General features: G+C 44.4%; 1 protein-coding gene across 3 annotated transcripts in view; it reads left to right on the top strand.

The window, feature by feature from the left end:
• The first annotated feature begins 354 nt into the window (after positions 1-354).
• Positions 355-13,880, top strand: part of tet3 (tet methylcytosine dioxygenase 3) — a 29,808-nt gene continuing 16,282 nt past the window's right edge. The window contains exons 1-2 of one of the 3 annotated variants that reach the window (XM_070833943.1): positions 355-432; positions 1,138-1,197. The gene's annotated coding sequence lies outside the window, so the exon portion shown is untranslated. Of the gene's footprint in view, positions 433-1,137; positions 1,198-10,089; positions 10,424-13,880 lie in introns of those variants that run through there. The other 2 variants (XM_070833941.1, XM_070833942.1) reach the window with 2 other exon arrangements.

The following is a 13,880-nucleotide window of genomic DNA, read 5'->3' as shown; positions in this document are numbered from 1 at the left end:
ATCCCCTCTTGTGTGTGTTTGTGTGTGTATGAGCGGTAGACCTATTGGCATACTAGCAGGAGAGAGAAGGAGAGAGAGACGGAGAGAGAGAGAGAGAGAGAGAGAGAGAGAGAGAGGGAGGGAGGGGGGTAGCGCAAGAGAGCAAGCGACAGAGAGAGAGAGAGAGAAAGAGAGAGAGAACGTGCGTACGAGGGCTCATGTAAAACCAGATTAAAAACACAAGATGGCTTCCTGAATGGGCTGCTGGAACACAGACGAGAGAGAGAGAACCGAGAAAGAAGAGTGGAGAGGTAGAGAGAGAGAAAGAGAGAGCGAGAGAGAAGAAAGGGGTAGAGGGATAGAGGTGAAGACGAGAGGGAGCCTGAGTCTTCTGATGGGGATTCGTCCAGCGGACGGAGGAGTACAAACCGCGGCAGCTCAGAGGCTTGGAGGGTAAATATTCATCACTCCAGACTATTTTAGGATTGATAGGTGGGTGGGTGGCGGGGGTGGGGGTGGGGGAGTGGGGGTGGTTGGCGGGACTGGGGAACAGCTCGAGACAAAACACATCATTTAACACTGAGACAGCCAGAGCCATGTAGACAAGGGGGACATGCTGTGCCAAATAAGAAGATGCTTTTGTTTTACAATAATCAGCCCTGCTCAGATGAACCCTCTTCTCCATCTCACTCCCTGCTAACCTGTCCACTGACACTTGTTCACGTTTAGCCATTCTACTGGGCTGTGCAGACTTGTCTGATGCATGTATTAGGAAGGCTGCACCAGGTCGGGATACAGACATTACATAATTCTGTAATTGAAATTGAAACTCGCATTGCTGTCTCTCATTCTCTGTCCCAGCAGCAGAGGGAAGTGCCGGCTCACTGTTAGAGCACACATAAAAAAAAAAAAAAAAAAAGAGAGAGATTTGTGTGCACGGCTGCTTTTTGATGATTGCTGAGGATGACAGGAATGATAAGGAGATTGCGTGCTAAAGGGCTCGCATGTTGTACCTGGTGGTCTCACTGTCTTTAATGACAAATCTTTTTGAGCAGGCCCTTGTCGCATTATTGTATTGATTGTTATTCTCTCCCCCTCCCATTTCTCTCTGTCTCCTTCTCACTCCCCCCTCTCTTGTTCTGTTGAATGGCTGTGAAGGTGGAATATTTTGAAGACAACAGTCGAGGCTGCTCGGGAACCCCTGAACTGGCAGCTGAGGTAAGAGAGGGCATCGGGTTCGTGTTTCTGTGCTGTTGTGTGTATGTGTGTCACCTCTGTCATGTGTGTGTAATGTGTGTCCATGTTGCTGCGATTCTCAGCTGTTGGCTCATGAGTGCAGTGAGGCTCTAATGATGCATAAATATGGTGATCTGTCAACACGGCAATCAGTTCCTCTGCTCTTTCCATGTGTGCTTGTTACTTGTCACTACGCTGTGTTAGTTTCTTTATGTATGTATTTGTGGAAATGGTTTAACATTGCTACCTACTACACAGTGATTGTCACCTTTGTGTCGCTCAATAATATTAGCCCAGATATCATCACGGGATGGAATAAAGATGCATTACACACCTTTCGGCATCTGTCTTTCCATCCGAGGTGCGCTGTTCAGAAGCGGGCTATATTAACTCAGCTACTTTGGCTCTATCTCCAAGCCGCGGTGAGCAGAGAGCCTCAGTGATGAAGTGGCGGCGTCCTCAGTTTAAAGCGTCCCACGCTGCCCGCTGATTGGTGCCAGAGCCAGGCATGTGTAGATACAAGAGATCAGGGAGAGGAGGAGGGAAGAGGAGGAGGAGGAACCCTACGCGCTGGCTTAGGAGCCAGGGGGGCCGTCCTTCTTCTCCTTGGTTCTGGAGTCAAATGAGGTAAAGGGAGTAAAAGTTAGTGGGTCACGCATGCGTACGTGTTTGATTGTCGGGCGTAGTAACCTGTGGCGCGCGGCCGCCGAGAGCTGCTGTTCTACAGTTTGCCAAGTCGGGGCACGCTTGTGTGTTAATGTGGAATGGAGGTATGAGCGGCGAGGCTTCATAGAGAAAGGATTTATTGAGCAACAAACGAGCTGTTGTTAGAGAACCTTGTGATGTCCCCTCCAAGCAGAATAAAAAAAGCTTTGATTCGCCATCGGATGCACAGTGAAGCAGTTCACTCGAGGGCGTACCCGCTGATACTTTCACCTGTGTCACTACAGCAATGAAATAGGTTAGTCCCTCAGTTTCAAATGTCGTGGATGGGTTTACCACAATTCCACTGACATACTCTATCTTAGCTCTAAGCCTGCTTTAATCCCCGTCCATGTGTTACACAGTTGTTCATCGACAATGTATAGACGACCATCTGGTTCGCAGGGAAGGATGTCATTGAACTGTCCGTTTGTGAAAAGAGCTTGTTTGTGTTGAGCAAAGCATTGAGCACATCCTCGGTTACACTAAGACAAACACAGTCAACACCCAACCAGCTGAGAGCACTATTTTAGACAATGTAAATGAGTAGTTAGACAGTATCATTAAGTATTTTCAGGACCCACACAATAGCTCAAAGATGTTGGAACATGAAAATTACTGTGTCACAGCAAGTCAGGCAGTACTTTCAATGATTTATTCTTAAGGGTCCTACTTATTTTGTAGTTTTTCTTTGCTGCTCAGGAAACAGAGCTGAATCAAGACTTTACCACAGCTGGTTACAAAACAGACCATTTTTTTCCACGCCCATACACAGGATTTCCTCTTTCTACATGAGATAAACTTCATACAGCACACTGGTGGGAAAGAGTCAAAAGCAGGGTAGAAACGCTCAAATCACAGACAGCATGACAGGAGATGGAACGTTTGTTAATCATGTGTTTCGCCTCGCGTGGAATCCCCAGCTTAGATTGCAAAGGGTTAACGCTGGTTAACCTAGTTTCCTTGGCAACACTGAATGTCTGATGACATCATTGCAATAATTTTAGCTCAGGTCCGGCATCCAAGGTTGGTCACATGACCAAGTAGCCGGCACCACATGCGCGCGTGTGTGTGTCTGTACGCTCAGTGTGTTTGTGTAGTAAGTGGTTTGGTATATAGTACAGACTCAGGAAGTGGAGGGTTTGACATCACCTCTTCCATTCAGCGCTGGCTTTCGATGTATTCACTGCTCTGTAGGGTTTCCACTCGGTCGGTAAGGAACCCTCACAGCCCCGTTACAATTGAGCCTCATACGCAACTACTGATCTAATGGTTGATTAAAATGTGTGACTTACAGTCAGTAGTTATACAGTTCTAGTCATCGTGGTTTTAGTTCTCAAGAACAGGCTCTTGCCCGTTTAGTATAGATTTTCCTTTGGATATTTAACGGGGGTTTTCTTGACTCAAATGTTTTTGATGATGAATGGAGGACAACTGTAGTTCTAGAATTCTACAATAATAAAACTATTTGTCCTTGTTTAATTCACTGAATTATAACAAAAGGTATTTTGAGATCTCCGATCTCTGAGTTGTACAAGTGGTTAACACAATCAAACAACACTTATATAATGACTTGTGATCTATTACACAAGACTTTAACTTGTTATACATAGAAGTATATAGAGGTGCAAGTGGTTGTCACTCAGGCTTCCTTTCATGATTTTAATAGAAGAATTTTATCAAAGAAACATAAGGGACTTGAAAACATCACATCCTATAAATCCTCTGGGGATTTCACATGGCATTTTAATGTATAAAGTCACTGACAATTCCCTCACTTGCACCCAATCATTAACATATTGGGACTATGTTTCATCTCTAGTAAATGAACATTGGCAGGTGTCTGTCTCTGCACCGTCTGTCCTGCTACACTGCTTATAGGTGTAGCAGGGTTATATCTAGCCCACATCGAGTGCTGGGTAGGATCGATAGCCTGCATGGCGCGGTGGGCTGTGGTTGGTGGCGTGTTGGCATCGTTGGTGGTATCTGTGCTTGATGTCGGAGGGAGGTTGTCAGCCGCTTGGTGCCGCAGTTAATAAAAAATGAATGGAGAGTGAAGGGGGAGGAGCCCTCAGCTGTTGCTCGACCTCTTTAACTCTCACCTCTCTGGTGGCTGCGCTGCTGCTCCCACTGGGCACGCAGCTTATTCAATCCTGAATCCCACTGCTGCAAGACGCTGCCAGGTTTTATGTAACACAGCGCCACAGCTGTTGGAGTTTTCATCACACGCTATTGAGGCACGCACAAGAAAATATTGATTTCTGGAACAACAGAAGCATATTCATGTTAAATTCAATGGAGGCTGATCTCTTCAAAAAGGATTGATTATGGTGTAAGACAAAGCATTAAACTAGTAGCTCAAAAATTCATGGTATGCACAGAATTTATCCATCCATCCTGCTTTTCATTCAAATGATTAGAAATTCATTTAATCCTGACTGTAAATCCAGATGAGTTGGTGTATGTTAAGCACTACATAGTGTCGTGTACTGGCCCTTTAAGCCCGGCTACGCCTGACTTGAACATATGGGAAGCTAATCTTAGCCCAAGTCCTGAGAGAGACAAGGCTGGCAACCATCCACTGTGCAGAGGAAGGTTTCTCTTGCTTTCTCTCTATCTGTTTTTTGCTTAGATCTGAGCAGGCTCTGATAAAACCCCCCAAATATTGTCTCCAAATGCTCATCACACACACTCACTCGGGCCGTGATGTGTTTTACCTAAAAAAAAAAGCTCTCGTATTTGAAACAAACTATATTCTGTTAATGATTATATCAGTGCAATCAGATTTGACTGCTTAGCTCTTTTTCATGACTTGGCACACATTAGCCTGGCAGGTGATAGTACACAGTGTTCTTTTATTGTTTTTGAACCATTTTTAACTCACTTGCTTTCAATCCATCTCCCTTCTGTCTGCTGTCCACTTTCTTTGTCTCAAGTCTAAAAATTTTCCAACATATTCTTTATATTGATTACATTCCTCTCCTTGTTTTAATGTCCCAACCCTCCAGCACAAAGAGGTGCCTCTTAAAAACAGCGCCTCCCTCCTCTTTCTCCTCCTCATTATTTTTAGCAGCTCCACCCTGCCCAACAACCCCCCACCCATCACCACCTTTCCATTTTTTTCTCTCTCCTCCCTCCCAAACCACTCCTCCCTTTCTCTTTGTGAGGCATGGGGAGGAGGGGTGGCGGGGGTGGGGATGGGCCTCCCCCAGCTGGGCTATTCGTGCCGACTTGCACGTGCCGAAAGTCAGGAGGATGACTCAGACTGGATACCCTACACTCAGTACTACGATCTACACCCAAACACACCCTGAACCTAATACCATCCTGCCTGGGAGCCTGTCAAGGGGTGGTGGTGGGGGGGGGGTGTGTGGGGGGGCAGATGGCAATGAAAGTAAAGACAAAGAGAGAAAACCAGCCAAACATTCAGATTCAAGGAGGAAATAACAAGGTGATGCCTTAAATATGAATATGTTAACAGCCTGTTCATACATAGATGCACTAACATTCTGTCAGTGGGTACACATCCTCACAGAGGACATACCCGTTCTTATATCTGGCACAAAATGTCTATATGATTCTCATGAAAAAAGCAACATCCAAAATAAAATACATTTTGTGCTTTTATTTTTCATAAAAGGACAAACTAGGCAAAATAATAATTAACTCATCATAATAATTAGAGCTTTCAGTAAGGTATTAGTCATGTTTGTTTAACCAGGCTGAAACACTTTGGTGTTGCTTCTGCTCTGTTGAATATATGCTCAGTGCAGCTCTGCAGCCTCTTTTCCTGCCCACCAATAAACCCAATGACCCTCAGAGAACAATCCAATACTGTATGCATACAATCATGTGTGTGTGCTGAGGAAAAAAATCATTACAGCGTGCCTCTGCATTTGTGTCTATGTGTGCACTCGCAGGAGCTTTTAGTGTCTTTGCCTGTGTGTGCACGTGATGAAAAACAGGCGTGTGTGTGGAGTAAGTGATATGTAAAGAGACAGAGCAAAAAGAGGGGAAGAGGGGGAAGGAGAGAGAGTCACAGAGTGTGTCAAATCAGATGACCTTGATGCCATTAGACTGCAGGGCAATATGGGTTGGGGGTGGGGGTGTATGGAGGTAGATACGTGCAGTGGTGGAGGGAGTGGGAGTCAGCTGACAGGAAGAGATGGGAGGAGGGGAAAGGACCCTCATGTCATGACCATGGTGCCCATGTGAGTTCTTAAATGGCTTTTTATTTATTGGATGTGCGTTTGTCCAAGGCTACAGCCTGTCCGTCCTTGGGAGCTGGATCTCTCCTTCATTGTGGTGGGTTTTTTGAGTTTTTCCTTCCCGAAGAAGGAGGGTCATAAAGGGCAGGTGATGCCTCGGACCGGTCCATCGGCCTCATCGACTGTTGGACTCTTTATTAGATTGTTTGTTTGCTTACATTTCTTGTTTATTTCAATGAACTCTGTAAAGCACTGTGAGACAACTCTGTTGTGATATTGGGCTATACAAAATAAATTGAATTGAATTGAAAATTGAATTTTTACCCTAAATGTCACAAATCCTCCCACTGATGGTGGTGAAGGTGCAGAAATAGTGCCATCACATCAGTTCTTACAGACTATACCCTGAAAACAGAGCAAATTGCTGTCATAATCAAGACCTCGTGCTATGGATGAGCTGGTGAAATATTAAAAAAAAAGCTTATTTCAGTGTGAGAAGGTTTTATGTCAGGACTGTGCTGAGAAGAAAAGACAAAGATGACTCAGGCTTAGTCATGCAGGCCAACTCAACACACACTGCTGAGGATGGACTTTTGTTGTCAGTCATCCCTCCTACAACCAAGACCTTTCCTCTGTGCTGCTGAGAAATAGTGAGCGAGAGACAGAGAAGTGAGAGAGAGAGCGAGAGAGAGAGAGAGATGAGGGCGTGAAACAACTCATTTGGATGATAATTTGACTAGATTGTGAGATGAAGTGATCGATGTGAGAATTGGAGTTGTACCTTCCTCTCTCTCTCAATGCCGGGTTACAGCAGGTTTACCGTAAGTGTGAAACATACTCGTTCATTTCATTTCCACTAAAAAAGTTCTGATACTTCTTGTCATTTCCAATCTTAACGTGAATTAGAAGTTAACTGGGACACGGCCACAGACTGTGTGTCTATCATTTCGAATGTAATCTGTCACATTGTTGTGTTGTCTAGTTGTGAACTAACACATTATGTTCAGGAGGTGATTTTAGGACAGCTCTCTGAGGCAGCATGGATGTCTGTCACTGTTGCTTATCTAAAGTTTCTATTAACTTAAATCCATATCCTAGTTATATTAATAGACAAAGACAGCCCAACATAATTGAGGTGAACATCAGAAATGTCGAGTAATGTTTTACTTGAAATGACATTTGGTTTGTGCTGCTTGTTTTGAATCATCAAAGTCATGGGCACGTGTTTGACTCAAGAATAGAATTTGCCTATATACAGTAAATGTTGTCACATTGTTTGGCATCTGAATTGCGTGTTGGAAACAGCAGGATATGCTGTCACGGAGGTTCCTTCTACAGCGCTGATGTTTTGGTTTGGTCGTACTTCTTTGTTTTACTCAGCTGTGTGCTTGGCACATGTTAGCTCATGTTTTCACAATATGAGTGAATTCATGTCTTCTGTTAGGGTACTCTCCTCTGTCTCAGATTTTGTTTCACTTCTGTTTTATTGACGCAAGTGTTATAACCATGTGACGTCATCCATTTATAGCATATAGAAGAGACCTCACGAAGATTTATTTTGACGAGGGTATGACAAGTATGTATTTTTTTGATAAGAGCACAGCGATAAGGATGCTGTGTTCTGCTGTGTTCAGTAGCTCTGTGAAATGAGGAAATGTGCGTGGAGAGCATGTGATTCAGGGGTTAAGTAGAGTCTTGAGCGAGAAGTGCTGTGTCACTGCAGCCGGAGGAGTGAGTCGGGAACATGTTTTCGAGTGTTCGTTGGTGTGTGGTGTTGGTGATAGTAGAGAGTAGGCATGAGTCAGATGACACATGTGCCCACCCAGTGGTGAAGGCAAGCGTCCCGATCGGAGACACTACTGATGATAATGACGATGACGATGCAGCTACGTCATCGCCACATGTGCTTTCTACCTCTCTTGCTCACTGCTCTCCCTCTCGCTCATTGGCACTCCCTGGTCATGTGACCTAATGCTCTACTTCTCCTCTCCTTCCCTTAGACAGCTTAGGCTGCGCTGTGTTTCTCTTTGGGATTGACGCTCATCTGTGTGTGTATATACGAATATGTGTGGCAACAGAGAGACAGACAGTGTACAATTTACAGGGCCAGAGAGCGGCTGCCTCAGAAAGTGTTGGAACGGTAATGCAATAAGCTATGCTAGGAGAAGAAAAAGGCTCAAGAAACAAAACAGAGAGACAAATCGAGAGAGGGAGGCAGAGGCAGTTTGAGAAAATGAGAGATCAAGAGAGACCAAGAAAAGCCAAAGTAAGAGAAGCAGGAAAAGGCTACTGAAGTTGTTCCAGCCATAGCGCAGAGTAGCCGGCACACGCTCAGTAATATAAGAGAAAAATACTACGCAGGAACTGACAACGATCTGCATGGGGGAGACGGCCATGTTTCCCCCCCCTCCTCCTCCTCCTGGTTAAATCTGCTCCAAAACTCCAGCAATGTTGGAGAGAAGAGAGGAGACGCCACAAGGCCGTTCATTCAGCAAGTGGGCGAGAGGAAACATCCAGCGACCATGAAGACGACGATGATGATAATGGCAATGACGCCAAAGCAGAGCAATGGTGAGGAGAGAACAACAAGAGGACGTGATTGTAGGCTGGTGGACAGGAGAGGACAGAAGTCTTGTCCTCTGCAAACTGCCATGGGTTGATTATTCGTGGTTGCTCCCATAATTTGGCAACAACCTACCGATCCTCTTTCTATTTATACCTCCATCTTCTCCTTGTTCTTCTTCGTCATCTTCCTTCCCATTACAGAATCAGTCACATGAATAACTGAGCGTCTGTCTATCTTTTAACAGTTTCCTTCCCTCTACTTGTCTTCCCCGTCCTCAGTCTTCCTCCATTCCCTTCTCTTCATCCTGCTTGCTGATGTAAAAGTGTCATCCGCTGTTCCCTCTCCATTGCCCAACATAGTTATCTCGCTCTTTTACCTCTGTTCGAATCACATCGCTATCGTTCTTCCATTTTCATCCTCATTGTAGGTGAGTTGACATCGTAGAGTGTTGATAAATGATGGCCTTCAGCTTCCTTCAGTCAGAAAACCATCCACCTCGTCCGTATGCTTTGGATCTTAGAGGAAGGGTCAGCAAGACCACCAGCATGTTGGCTCCCTCTTCATCTACCAACACTTTCTTGTGCATGCACCCTCGCTAGAGGACCTATTATCAGCCACAGGTGTAAAATCGAAGCTTTTTGTTTCAATCAAGGCAACCGATGTGATTGAGGCAGGAAATGGAGATCGAAGAACCATTATCAGTGGCTTCTCCTTTGGCCCAGGGCTGAGGCGAGTCTCGACGCTCAAACATGGAACAAAATCTCCGTAAGGAAGAAATGCCAGATGCTGTTTACAGAAGGCATAAACAAGCAATGTAATGTTCTGTGCTCCCTCTGCTTTTTCCTGTTGATGCTGTTGTGAGTTGAGATTGTGTGTTCGCTTGGCAGCCGCTGGTTCGCCTCTGCGCTTGAAAGCAGAGGAGCTCTGTCATTGCCGAAATTGCCAATACTGGGCTTTTATGGATAAACAAAACGCACAACATAGCCCTATATCCAACATTAGATAATTCAGTAAAGCAAGTAATGTTGAAGGGCGTGGATAGAGGTTCTCTCATTGGTAAGAGCTCTGCCGCACTGTGCTGTTTCCAAGGCTGCCACTAGCAACTATCCCCACAGCTCTCTCTGTTTCTGCTCACTGCACACTCCTCCATTCCATCGTACGTGCCCGCTGCGGCTCAGATAATGGCCTCTCGCTCTGCACACACTGAAGAGAGAGAGAGGAGAGGAGATGGAGGGAGAGGCTGCGTGAGAGGGAGGGGAACGGAGGGAGGGAGGGAGGGAGAGCGAGAGAGAGAGAGAGAGAGAGAAGGGGGAAGGTGGGGGCTTCGAAGAGAAGCCGACTGCATGTGTAGCCGAGAGAAAGAAAGAGGATATTGAAAAAGGGAAGGGAGGAGCAGACAGAGATAATGAGAAAGGAAAAAGGAGAGAACAGAAAGCGTCGGCCATAAGAAGAGGCAGCAGAATGAGAAACGTGTGTGCTGTGCTGGGGGGAGGTGTGTTGTGTGAGTGTGGCTGGCAGTGTGTGCGTGTGTGAACGCATGCATGTGTATCTCGGCGCTCACTCTGTCTGTGCGCTGCACAGACTGGAAGCAATAAAAAGGAATACAACCCAAAAAGGTCGGATTGCTTGTGGGCTGCTGTGCCAGCAAGCAAGTCTCATGCTCCTGTCTGTCTCCTCTTCTGCTTTCTGCTCTCCGACCGGCACCTCCGTCTGGACGTCTAGGACCACGTAAGTATGTGTCGCTAGTCCTCGAGCTCTCAGCCGGCTTCATATTGTCAGGGTCTCTGCTTCATGTTCCTGCTCGGCACAGCAGCAAAGGAAGGGGTGGGGGAAGAAGGAGGAGGACAAGAGGGAGGATGGGGAGGGTGTTGTGTATCTGGGATTTAGGTTCAGCTGTCTACTCACAAGCTGAACTTAACCCTCTCACCACCACCACTAGTATCTTTACAGGCTTTGTCTCCTCCTCCTTCTTTTTTTTTTTTTTTTACAGTATCACTGTGCCTTGCTCTCTTGTTCAAAGGGCTCTTAGGCTCAAGTGTCTGGTCTACCAGGTCCTGCAACATCTGAGCCGGTTAGGTGTGTTTGGATGCACTTTTTGGTGTGTGTGAAGCTTGTGCAAATGTGTAGAGAGAAGACGGAACAAGAGAGTAGGCTCTGTCACGGTGTAAATATTTGTCTAAGCACGTGGTCTGTACAGCCCGAGGCACCCGCATAGGTGCTGCAGGTGTAAGCACAGTACTTCCATCCCCGACCAGCATATAGACTCACAGAAAAGTCAAGGTTAATCAAAGCCCAGATCATATGAGGATTCAAAGAACTATTATTTTGTACGCGGTTCGGTTATTGTCATCTGCACCGGCGAAGCTGAGTTTAATGTTAAGTGTGCAGCTTGACGTGTTTTCCATGTGACTCCGGTCTGTGGCAGTATTTTGTGTATGTAACAGTGAGAAAAAGAGGAAAAGAGAGTGTCAGTGTGACTGATAGTGCATGATTGTGGGATGGTAGATTGTGCAGTGTAGCAGTCTTTCTGTTTCAACACACTGCAGTTCTCATAACTGCCGCGCACCCCCCCCTTCCTCTTTCCCGTCTGATGCCACTGATAGTGCAGACATGGGGCCTCTCACGTATTGCATGCCGGCTGTTCAGTGCCACCCCCGACAGCCCCGACAGCCCCCACACCTCTCAACAGTACCACCGCCACCCCCTGGGACCCCCAACAGACACCCGGCACAGAAGGTGGATTCAAAAGACCGGAGCATACTGCCTGTCCAGTAATTAGCCACTTCAAAGACTCATTTCAATAATATTCAAATGGTGGGGAAGCTGGACGTCAGGCTCACTTCTACTGTTTTAAACTGATGGATCTACAAACACAAGCCATTTTCTTTCTTTTTTGAATCTGCTGAATCAGGAACTAGTTTATCATTATAACATTTAACACCTTGAGGGGTGGGAACATGTGCTTGAGGTTAGTCTGTGTGTATGTGTAAGGAATTATTTATACCTCCCAGTCTCTATCTTAATTCAGTTTTTGTCCTGTCTTCTGCCAAAGATTGCCAAAAGGTTGCACTTGAAATGTTAAGCATGGAGGTCTCTTTTACAGTTCAGGCTACACTTAAGGTAGAATGTGAAGGTACTTGTTTTGGGTAGCTTGTCTGTTTATAGTTAACACATAGGCCGAAGACTTTGACAGTGAAAAGGTTACTAACACAGCTTCTTTCCAGGGGCTAACACAACAAATGTATTTATATAAGGAGACTGCCATTGTTTTCTTCTGACAAGGGCTATTAGATGTGTTGTAATACACTGTTCAGTCACAACATGAACTCTATCAATGATTGCTGAGCCTGCCCTTGGATTATCTTTGTTTGCTGTTCCTCTCTAGACTCATTTCATTATAATCTGTGAGGAACAAACCTGGACTGAATACTGTTTGCTATTAACATTTTTAGAGCACCATAGTTGTCTTTAACATGTCGAGATAATTCAGATTAGTAGTCGCTTAGTAGTGGTAGTTTAGACAAATGTAGAAAAATGACTTAGTTGTCAACTTTTCTTACAATAGTGTGTGCAAAATGTAATTTGACACAAGCCGCGGTAATGTGTTTGCAGTTTCAATGTAACTAATGTGGTAACTGTCCTAATTTCAATTTAGAGAGGAAGTGAGATATGGGGCTGCACTGATCAGCTCCTGATTAGTCTTACCAAATCCCTGAGAAGCTCTTTAATCTTACTGAAATGAAGACAGACACAAAAAACAATCCCTCATTTTTTGTGACTCTGTTAAATATTTATACAGTTTAAGGCTTTTATGCTGCACAGGAGGATGAAATGACTGCATCTGCAGTTTCAAAAAAGCAGTATCTGTTACAACAGTCCATTTAAAACATAGATGCAGTCACCTTGGTACTCTTCCAGACAAACATCAGGAGCTGTCAGTCATTTCTTATTCTGCTATATAAATCAGTGGTAGGAAAGACAAGGATTTGTTTGCAAGGATCATTTAAAAAATATTTAAGTCTTTGTCTGGCCAAAATACTTTTTTTTTATTGAAAAAATGCCTTTATAAAATACAGTATAGTACATGGGCCAAACTCCTGAAAGAATCATCATCTAAAACAAAGACATTTTTGAGGAAGCACATGCAAGTTAAGGCACATGTGAATATTTCCTATATTTTTCTCACTCCATGAATTTCTCATGAGGTCATCTCTCGCCAGAAGTTCCCCGACTGCCTCATTGTAGTTTTAGCCAGGCATGGAAGTTATTTCAGCTCCTTAGATTTAGTTGTAAGTAAATGCTGAATGTTTATTTAAATACGTGTCCATGATGAGAGCAGAACCACACCACACAAACTTCAATTTATGTTGTTGTAGTTAATGGTTAAACTGTCAGTGTGACTGTTCTGACTGATCAACTGTGATGGTCAAACACCAGTAATGTTCAAACAAGACTTTCCTTCACTTTTTAACAAAGAATTTTAGTATTTCTAGTTCTACACTTAAGCAGTCAGCACTTTCTCTGCCTGATCTTTTGACGTTACTTTTTCCACCCAGGGCAGTACGGTCTTTGTTCAGTTGGCTTTGTATCTTAAATCCTGGTTATTAGATGATGTGAGCATGACATGCTGGTCTTCAGATATTCAGATCATTTTAGATTTGCCATATAAGGCCTTGTTTGGGATGAAAATCTCTTGGCTTTGTGATAATCTGTCCAGTGAATATGAGTTGCACTGCACACTTACTTTAGCTGCAGTTTGCTGCAACATTATTTTTTCAGCACTCAAGGGAACACCCTTGAGGAAAACATATTTCAATAGAAGTTCTCTTTCAAAATTAAAACAGTTGGGTCAGTAATTAGTTGTAATTGACCACAAACATCAGTATCTAGTTTTATTGATGAAAGCGGTTTAATAAGCATGCACATGCTGTAATCAGATGCAGTATGTTTGTGTTCTGTGATACATTTCTAAATGTTTTGATTTGTTTCACTTACTAATTGTGTTCTTGAAATGAAATACCAACTGAATGAAATGTATAGCATTGCTCTGTTGAAACCTCTCCTCTGCTTGAGAATTAGTCATAGTTTTTATAGATAGTTTACTCCTTTGATGTTGCAGTCATTTTTTTGGCGTATTTTTTTCACCAGTCAGTGTGTCAGTGTGTATTTAATGCCCCACCTCTGCCACA

Source organism: Pempheris klunzingeri, chromosome 7 (assembly GCF_042242105.1).
Source record: "Pempheris klunzingeri isolate RE-2024b chromosome 7, fPemKlu1.hap1, whole genome shotgun sequence".
Lineage (NCBI taxonomy): Eukaryota > Metazoa > Chordata > Actinopteri > Acropomatiformes > Pempheridae > Pempheris > Pempheris klunzingeri.
This window is presented reverse-complemented; position numbering and strand designations above follow the sequence as displayed.